The 10,572-nt window shown below is 45.2% G+C and overlaps 2 pseudogenes; one reads left to right on the top strand and one right to left on the bottom strand.

Moving 5' to 3' along the window:
* Positions 1-3,259: 3,259 nt before the first annotated feature.
* On the bottom strand, positions 3,260-4,483 carry LOC101646606 (annotated as a pseudogene).
* Positions 4,484-8,401: 3,918 nt separating this feature from the next.
* LOC101646918 overlaps positions 8,402-10,572 on the top strand; it is a 13,484-nt pseudogene continuing 11,313 nt past the window's right edge.

The following is a 10,572-nucleotide window of genomic DNA, read 5'->3' as shown; positions in this document are numbered from 1 at the left end:
GCAATAGGCCCAAGAAGGGAACTGGGGCCCAAGGTTAAATGGTGCTTATGTATTCCTACATTTCCATAGGGCCATTTCTTCCTTCTTTTTAAATATATTTCCATTAAAAAATTATCAATGGTAATACTTAGCCAGAATAAAGGTCCCTCAAGGTACCAAGTCCTCGCTGATCTCCAGAATCTGGGAATGTTACCTTTTATGGCAAAGGGACTTGGAAGATGAGGTTACATTGTGTATCTAACGATGGGGACTTTATCCTCCTGGGCCCAATATAGCCACTAGGGTCCTTACAAGTTGTGACTGTTAGGTTTTTTGTGCCAACAGGGCTCCCATAGGAAGAGGTGGATGGAATTTAGCCTGTCAATCGGGTTGCAGCTTGATTGGAGGACAACCGAGATAAATGGTTTGCCTGATGGAGGCCGACCCGCCGACCCCCCCTGCTTTCACCTTCCTGTTGATGTGTTACACGGAGCCGTAGTGAGACCTGGGAGAGCCCTGAAGATGCTTCGACTGCCACTGGATCCACAAGACTTTGCACCCACTGACCTGTTATCTTTCTGCATTTTGCACCATTGTATGTAGCTGCATGAGTCTGAAGAGGGATTTATGGGCTAGTATTAGACTTAAGGGCTAATATAGGGCTTATGGACTTGATTTGGCCTGGACTGGGATGTTTTCTTGATATCCAATTACTCCTTGATATAAAGTTCTTTCTTTTCTTTTCTTTTTTAAATTGTCTTATTGGGGGCTCATATAACTCATCACAATCTATACATCCAGCAATTGTGTCAAGCACATTTGTATATTTGTTGCCCTCATCATAATATATATCTTTTTTTCCCCAAGCATATTTGTACATTTATTGCCGTCATCATTCTCAAAACATTCGCTTTCTACTTGAGCCCTTGGTATCAGTTCCTCATTTTCCCCTCCCTCCCCTCTCCCCTCCATTATGAACCCTTGATAATTTATAAATTATTATTTTTTCATGTCTTACACTGTCCAACGTCTCCCTTCACCAACTTATCTGTTGTCCGTTCCTCAGGGAGGGGGGTATATGTCGATCCTTGTAATTGGTTCTCCCTTTCTACCCCACCTTCTCTCCACCCCCCCTGTATCACCACTCTCACCACTGATCCTGAAGGTTTCACCTGTCCTGGATTCCCTGTGTTTCCAGTTTCTATCTGTACCAGTGAACATCCTCTGGTCTAGCCAGATTTGTAAGGTAGAATTGAGATCATGATATTGGGGGTAAGGAAGCACTTAAGAACTAGAGGAAAGTTGTAAGTTTCATTGTTGGTACACTGCAGGCTGACTGGCTTGTCTCCTCCCCATGATCCTTCTGTAAGGGGATATCCAGGTGCCTAGAGATGGGCTTTGGGTCCCCAATCTGCACTCCCCCTCATTCACAATGGTATGATTTTTTTTGTTCTTTGATGCCTGATACCTGATACCATCGACACCTCATGATCACACAGGCTGGCATGCTTCTTCCATGTGGGCTTTGTTGCTTCTGAGCTAGATGGCCACTTGTTAACCTTTAAGCCTTTAAGACCCCAGACGCTATATCTTTTGATAGCGGGCACCATCAGCTTTCTTCACCACATTTGCTTATGTACTTGCTTTGTCTTCAGCGATTGTATCGGGAAGGTGAACATCATGGAATGCCAGTTTAATAGAACAAAGTGTCTTGCATTGAGGGAGTGCTTGAGTGGAGGCCCAATGTCCATCTGCTACCTTAATAATAAACCTATAAATATATGCACATAGATCTATTTCCCCATCATCATGTATAAGTATACTTGCACATGTATGTTCCTGTAAAGCTCTTTCTTACACCTATATGAGAGTCTCTGACTTGGTTCTCTAGTCCCCCAGCCTAACACACAAGTGATGAAGGAGGTGACGCGAGTATGGTTAGAATCAAAGTTATTGTCGGAAGGAAAGCTCCTGGCTTTGAAGATGAAGGCAAGAACCAAAGGCCAAGGAATGCACATGGGCTCCTATGGCTGGAAGAGACAAGAAAGCAGATTCTCCCCTAGAACTTCCAGAAGGAAGTCAGCCCTGCCCACAGCTTGATTTTAGGACCGTAAGATCCACTCTGGACCGTAAGATCCACTCTGACTCTGGCCTGCATCACATGAAACAACAACTTTGGGTTGTATCAAGAGACTCAGCCTGTGGTGTTTGTTACAGCCGCAACCGGAAACCAGTACACTGGATGCCTCCCGATAATTCTACAGTAAGCATACTATTAGTTTCTCAATCTGACGGGAAAGCCAGGAGGAAATGGGAAGACGTCAACTGAGCTGGACATCAAGGTAGCTACTCAAGTCGTTGGGGGCTCAAGTAGTTGATGATCCCTGTCAGCTGGGAGCTCAGCTGGGAGAATACTGAGCCGAGTTTCCATGTGGTATCCCCGTATATCCTGGACTCCTCCTGGCTTTCCCATTTCCTTTTATCCTGCTTTTCTGGCTCTTCCTGCCTTCTAGACTTTGGTTTTAATGAAAGGCTGCCCTTTTTGGTTCCCTGTAGTGATTGTCTGGGTGTTATTAGCCACTGGATAGACCTAGCTGCTGTTGTTGCTAGTGTAGTTGAGTGAGTTCTGACTCAACTCGATCCCATGTAACAACAGAACAAAGCCCTGTCTGGTCCTGCACCATCTTCCCAATCACTGTTATAGCTGAGCCGTCTCAGCACAGTGGCTAGTGTCCATCACAGGCAATGTCACACGATGGAGCCTCCCAAGACACTGAAACAAGAGCTTCAAAGCTTCTTACCCTTGCATGTTTACAGTACCACTAACCCTGCTTCCTGGGTTTTTCTTTTTACTACTAAAAAGGGATAAATTGTTTTATTAACCAATCGTTCCACTATTGCTGTATGTGGGAACAATAGTGGCCAATAATAGTCAATCCTCTTTTCTAACCAACTATCCATCTCTAGATTACAGCACACATGGAACATTCTAGTCTCTAAATTTGGAGTCAGAAATGTTTATAGAAATAAATATGAGGAATCTGATGAGAAGCTAAAATATGTTCCGGCAAATAGCTATGAAACCCTAGTGAAAGGCTCCTTAGTTTCTCCCCATCTAGAAACAGCTCCACAATCATTTGGAAAATCAGCGCAGAGGCAACTAACCACCCGTGTGCCCCAACCCCGTGCCTGCAGTCCACCACTCCTGAGCAAGACCAAGCAGCGCTAGCGGTGGAAGATCACACTGAAGCTGAAGCTTGTACGCAGCCCTGGTTCCGGCTCAGTTTTCTGGCTTGGACTCGCCACGCACTGCTTCCTTCAGAATCTTCACTAGGGCATACAAGCCAGTGCGTGTCAGCAGAATCTTCTCCTTCAACTCTACAGTCGTTTCTGTCAGGGGCATGGTGTGAATATCCATCTCAGAGGCATTTACTGTGGCTTTTGCTTTTAAGAGCTAGCAGCACACCACTCCGTCACTGGAAAGGCAAAAATGACCTCTCCCGGCAGCAAACGTCACATGGGTGGAATAGAGTTGAAAACCAGTGGCAACCGCACAGGAGCCCCAAAATAAAAGGTTGCAAATACTGTTTTTGCGTGCACCTTCAAGGCCAACTTATACGGGCGCTTCCAAATGAACTTGCCTTGTGACTCTGGAGAAGACCGTGGCCCCGAGGGATGCCAACAGGTCCCAGGCAAGGTGCAAGAAGTCGGCGAGCATGGTGTGACACTGCACCGTGGAACACGGAACACCTCTCCGGCTTCAGCCATGAAGGCAGCGGGTGGCCGGCTGCCGCTTCCTGGGTTTTTCTTCTAACTCCTTTCCATCCAAAATTTGCATGCAATGGCTTTTTGCAGACTTCTCAGAATTTTCTGCAGCCACCATCCTATCTCTTGCAAATACAGGAAAATTTAGCACACACACCCCCAAATGTACTTCCTTTTTTCTCTCTCTCTTAACATACGTCATCAGCAAGGGATGGCTAGTCTTGCCATGATTCCAATCTTACAGGCAAATTTTTCAATATTTCGCCATTAAGTCTGATGCTAACTGGCATCAAAGAGTTCAACAACAAAGAAAATGCTTTGAACCTGATGGTGGCAGTAATTGTGCAATTATGCCTGATCTCATTGAAATGTGGGTTGTTATAATATCTGTAAGAGCTCCCAATAAAATGATCTTTTTTTAGAAGTGTGATGCTAAAAGTAGGGTTTTCATTGTGTCTTTGATCAGGGTAATGCAATGGATCGATTTTATACGGCCTTTCTAGCCATGGCCCTGTGATCCCCACCAAAGGATTTTGTGCGAGTGAACTGCCATTGAGTGCATTGTGATCCACAGTGACCCAGTGGGACTGAGTAGAATCACTTCGTAGGGTTTCTGAGGCTCTATGTCTTTATAGGAGCAGAACCCCTCATTTGCTTCAGGGGAGCAATGGGTGGTTAGCAATTCCATACTCAGCCCGATAACAGCCACGATTGCTGAATTGTCGTTGTAGTGCCCCATCGGTTCAATTCTGACTCACAGCAACCGTCTGTACAACAGACCGAAACACTGCCCGGTCCTGTGTCATCCTCCTATTTGTGTCATGTGTGTGGCCGTTGTTGTGGCCCAGTATCAGTCCGTCTCATTGAGTGTCTTTTAAAAATAAAAATGTATGACCCCCTACCAAGCATGTTCGTCTCCAAAGCCTGGTGCATCCTACATCCAAAATACACGAGACGAAGCCTGACCGTCCTTGCTTCTAAAGAGCCACACTTGTTCAAGACAGATACGTCTGTTCGTCTGGCAGTCCCAGGTCCTATCAGATTCTTCCCCAACACCCTAATTCAAGTGCATCCATTCTTCCTTGGTCTTCCTTACTCATTAATGATCCAACTTTCACAGGTGAATGAGGCAGTTGAAAATGACCAGGGCTTGGGCCAGGCACACCCTAGTCGTCAGAGCCATACACTTGCTCTTTAGCACTTTAGAGAGGTATTTTACAAATACATCCAATGCAAATACGCTCACGGACATTTGTTGACTGCTGCTTCGGTGGGTGCTGATTGTGGATCCCAGCGAAATGAAATCCTTGGCCACTTCCGTTCTTTCTCTGTGTATTATAACGTCGTTCTCTGGTTCCGTTGTTCATTGGTTCCATTTTGAGGAATTTTGTTTTCTTTACATTGAGGTGTAATCCATACAGAAGGCTACCGTCTTTCATCTTCGTCGGGGAATGCTTCACATCCCCTTGACTTTCACCAAGGAAAGTTACATCATCTACATGTCACAGGTTGTTAATGAACTCTAATTCGTATACCGAGTCCAGCTTCTTGGATTATTTATTCAGCATACAGCTCGAATAAGTACGGTGAAAGGATACAACCCTGACTTCATCTTTCCTGATTTTAAACCATCCAGCGTCCCTTTGCGCTGTTTGAATGACTGTCTCTTGATCTCTGTAGAGCAGTGGTTCTCAACCCTCCTAATGCCGCGACCCTTTAATACAGTTCCTCATAGTGTGGTGAGCCCCAATCATAACATTATTTTTGTTGCTACTTTACAACTGTAATTTTGCTACTGTTATGAATCAGGTGACCCCTGTGAAAGGGTTATTGACTCCCAAAAGGGTTGCAACCCACAGGTTGAGAACCACTGATGTAGAGGTTCCCCAAGAGCACAATATTCTGGAATTCACATTATTCACAACGTGATCCATAGTTTGTCATGATCTACATGGTTGAATGTCTTCGCATGGTGAATAAAACACAAGTAAGCGTGTTTCTGATATTCTCTGCTTTCAGGCAACATCTCTCTGACATTAGCAGGGATATCTTTCTTTCCACATCCTCTTCTGAACCTGGCTCTAAATTGCCTCATGAAAGTTTTACTTGTGTGTGCTATTAATGATATTATTGAATAATTTCTACATTCGGCTGGGTCACCTTTCTTTAGAATGGACAGAAATATGGATATGTTTCAGTGAGTTGGCCAGGTATTTGTCTTTCAAAATTTTTGGCATAGCTGAGTGAGTACTTCCAGCGCTGCACCAGGCTTTTGAAATATTTCACTTGGTATTCTATCCCTGGAGCCCAGTTCTTCCACAATGCCTTCACACAGCTTAGACTTCTTTCTTCAATGCTGTGCTATTTGCTCTTGATCATATGAGTCGGACTATATAAATAAGGTGATTGTAGCCCACCCAAAGGATCAGATAGCTTTTTAACAATGTGCTAGCCACCTAATCTGGTGTCAATTTAAGGATTAAGAGTGTAGGGGTGGAGTCTAGGCTGTCAATCTAGAGACAGCCAATGAGACTTCTGTGTGGGCGTGGCCTTCTCCTGAAAATTCTGGGAAATCTGGGACATCCTCCTTGGAGATGGAAGACACCTCTCTCTCTCTGCCACTCCCTGGGAGACATTGCAGAAGACAAGCCACATGGACACAACCAGACCTCTGAAGCTGGAGAAGCCAAAGAGAGACCCCTGCCAATGCTGAGATACTTACAACGCCACTGGACCCAAAGACTTTCTACCCATTGCCTTGTGATCATTCTGCATTTGGCCTCATTGCATGTGTTTCATGAATCGGAAGAGGACTTTATAGATTGGTATTGGATAGATGGGCTAATATCAGACTTATGGTCTTGGACTGGATTGAGTTGGGATATTTTTCTCAATGTTCAATTCCTCTTGCATATAAATCTCTTTCTTATACACATATGTATGCCCATGGATTTGTTTCTTTAGTCTACCCAGACTAACACAAACAATCAGGTCCCATCAAGTCAATGGTGACCCACAGCTACTCTATAAGACAAGGTAGAATTGCCCCTGTGGGGTTCCGAGACTGTAACTCTTGATGGGAGTAAAAAGCCTTGTCTTTGTCCCAAGGAACAGCTGGTGGTTTTGAACTGCTGACCTTGTAGTCAGCACTTCAACGCATAACCATTATGCTACCAGGGCAGGAGTGTACAAATAGGTGTACATAACCCTAATGAAGAGGTTGGGCAGTGTTATGATCATCCTGCTAGGCTTAAATGAGCCATCTCATAGGTAGACAGAGGGACCCTCTCTACCACCTAGAAAGCAGAGCTAGAAATTGAGTGCATCCTTTAGACCCAGTGTGGTAGTTACATAACCTGATGTCAAATTGAAGGCATTAAGAGAGAAGGGTTGAAGTGTAGCCTGTCAATTGGGTTGGAGCTTGATGACCTCATTTGGAGGCACGAAGGAGATAAATAGCTCGTTGGAGGTGGGACGCACACTCACTCCCTGGGAGACTTTGCAATTGACAAGCCCCATGGGGACAGGCTGATGGCAGCCAGAGTCTCGGAGCTGAAGAAGGCACGTGGAGACCCCTGCTGTAAGCGTTGAGATGCTTACACCACCACTGGATCCATAAGACTTTCCATATGGGCTAATATCCGACCATGGACTTGATCTACACTGGGCTGGGATGTTTTCTTAATGTACAATTACTCTATATAAAGCTCTTTCTGAGACACATGTGAGTGTCTATGTATTTGTTTCTGTAGTCTACCCACCCTAACACACCCAGGACCCCAACATGGAGATCATCCTACAACCAAGAGACAGAGGGATGGAGATAACACAAGGTGGTGGAGCAGCAGAGAAACAAAGGTAGCACAGGTGGTGGTTCCAGGACACAGAGGTAGAAAGCTGAGCACATTGGGGCAATAGATTCTCTGGCAGAATGTGGTGCCCCAGGAGCTTATAGCTAGAGCTAAAGAACTTTGTAACAATTGCCTGGTCAGGGCAGAGACTGGCTATAGGCCCCAAGAAGCCCAAGGGACTTAAGGCCAGCGAGAGACCTGCATATGGGTACAGTAGGGGGAAAAACTACCTTGAGATCAAAGAACTGTATCCTGAGTCATGTCTGAGCCTGAATTGTAACTTGTTACGTCTCAAAAGCAGAGGACCAAACCCATGATTGTGAGTATTAACTATGAGTTCTCTGTGGCCATTGCAACAGATTATCAGACCCAGTAAAGGCGTAGAGTGCTTTGGGGTAGACAATTGGTGTCAGAATTGTTCAAAGGAGAAAAGTAAAATGTTGGCGGGTGGAGTGATTGTCTGACCTCTGCCTCACAGGAATCAGCCTTGGGCTGTTGATGCTGATAAATCTCCTTCCTTCTGGTGACAAGATGCCGCCACCACATTATCTGCGCAATCTCATTGAAGACGCGCTTTTCTAGTTCTAATACACTGACTTCTTTTTTTTAAAAAAAATCATACATGAGTAGTCATTTTTTTTCATATCCTTTTGCAGTAATTATAAGGCACCTATGATTTTTTAAATGATGTTCACGTAGTGAATTGTACTGGCTTTTTTATGTTTTGAAATTTTTACGTTACATATATTATATTTTATTAATATTGGCTTTTGAACGTGAGGCCCCGATTGGTCGCAATCTATGACATGCACACTAAGGTAAGTAAAAAAGTCCTGCTACAGAATCGTTGCACCCTTTATTCAACAACAACAACAAAAATGTGAAGCTGTTGTATCTTAGCATAGCATCCATCTCGGTCGATACACTTCTGATGCTGGTGCTTCCATCTCCCTAATCCGCCCCCGAAGGATTCTGCTCGCTTGGATTGATATCACGTCAAAAAGGCAGTTTGGGCTTCCCTGAGGGACTCCAGTTGTGTCCCCGTTTAATGTTGAATTTTAGAAACGCAAAGGATCTGAAGGGGCAAGCTCTGGCCTGCGGGATGGAAGGGGAACGTTTCCCAGGGAAACTCCTATAGGGCAGCCCTCGCCGCCTTCAAATGAATAGTAAGTGCATTATCCTGATGGGACACACAAATACCTTAGCACGACTTGCCCGGCCTATTCCTCACCGGTGCGGTTTTCAATGTTCCTAACATGTCTTTGTAACAAGCCGCTGTGATCATCCTGTGTTCTTTGAGAATATCTACCGAAATTAGCCCTTGAAATTCCTCCCCACCCCAAAAAAAGTCCCCATAACTGTGCTAGGTCAGGTTGACTAGAGAAGGAAATTCAATGACGCTCATATATGTGTGAGGGAGAACTTTATAGCAAGAGGTAATTACATATCACGCCAACATCTCCGCCCAGCCCAGAACAAGTCCATAAGTCCGATACTAGTCCGTAAATCCCTCTTCAGACTCATGAAGCCACATGCCAGGATGCCGAATCCAGGGAGATCACAGGTCGCGGGGTGCAGAGTTTGTGTGGCTCTGAGATAGTTAAGGTTTATTGTGCCAACCTGGCCGATAAACACATGCGGGGTTAATTGAAGGGCAGAGAGATAAATGGCTCAATGAGCCTCATCTTTCTGGTTCTCGGATCTCTTGCTCTCTGATGGACGGACCAGGGTGTAGCCGCCTTAGCCAGTTCCCTGCTTCAACTGGAAAGGCTCACTTGCTGCAAGACATCTCCGAGGAGAAGCCACATGGACCTACCCCAATGCAGCCCCGGGTGCTGGAGCAGCCGTGTGGAGACCCTGCCAGCGCTGAGATGCTTACACGTTCACTGATTCGGCTTTCCTCCTGCAGTCGGCATCACTGCGTGTGTTTTGTGAGATGGAGGACTTTGTAGATTGGTGTCAAACATGTGGGCTAATGTTGGACTTACAGGCTTTGACAGCACTGGGTTGGGATGCTTTGTGAATGTGCACTTACCCTTTATATAAAACTCTCTCTTATACATATGCGTCTCTGTGGATTCGTTTCCCTAGTTTACCCAGACTGACACAGGATCCAATGGTGGTGTCTGTGGCAGCTCTCTGAGTGACTTGATAGCAGGAAGGTGAAGCAGAGAGACAGGGAGGTTCCCAGGACCCTCCTTAGGAGGAGGACACGCCACAAGGAGGCACCATCAGACTGTGATCTGATGGACAGCTAGACTCTACCCCTACACTTCAAATTGGCATGCATTATGTTACTACCACAATAAGCTGAGCTGATCACTCAGCCTTGAAAGTAACGGGCCCAGGAGAGCCCCTCAGAAGTCACTATTTTGATTGGACCTTAGTTTTGGAAACACCTGCATGAACCAAAGACAAGGGTGCAAATGAGAGCATTTGTCTGCAGCCATCCACTGATTTTACAGACAAATCTATGTACATTGTGTTTGAAAGAAACCTGTGCACCTATTTCTGTGTGTGTAAAATGCATGTTGGATTAAATTTTGCTCGTGTAAAATTGCTTCTATGTTCATAAAAAGTATTGGTCTGCAATTTTCTTTTCTTCTCGGTGCCCTGGTCAGGTTTTTGAATCAGGTTTACACTTTCCTTCATGCAGTTGTTTCTCCCTCCTCTATTCCCTAAGAAAGGCTGGGGGGTGGGGGTGGCACTCTTTCTTCCTGAAATCTTTCCTATAATTCCGCATGCAATGATATCGTGATTAATTACATTCTGCCTGTGGTGGATTGCGATGAAGAGATTATGCCGTAAGCACCCTGAAGGGTCAAGTGACGATGGTGATCCATCGCTATGGTAACAATCGTACCCACAGAGACCGAGGGGGAGATGGTCTGATCCTAACTGTCCTGGAAAAACTGAGGGAAAAATAAAGTATAAGCTCCGATCTTACCTCTTAGGTCATGTCATTGTTGGAAAACCA

This window comes from Echinops telfairi, unplaced genomic scaffold (assembly GCF_000313985.2).
Source record: "Echinops telfairi isolate 266 unplaced genomic scaffold, ASM31398v2 ScPeMD7_655;HRSCAF=1070, whole genome shotgun sequence".
NCBI lineage: Eukaryota > Metazoa > Chordata > Mammalia > Afrosoricida > Tenrecidae > Echinops > Echinops telfairi.
The sequence above is the reverse complement of the archived record's forward strand: the minus strand, read 5'-3'. Positions and strand labels throughout refer to the sequence as shown.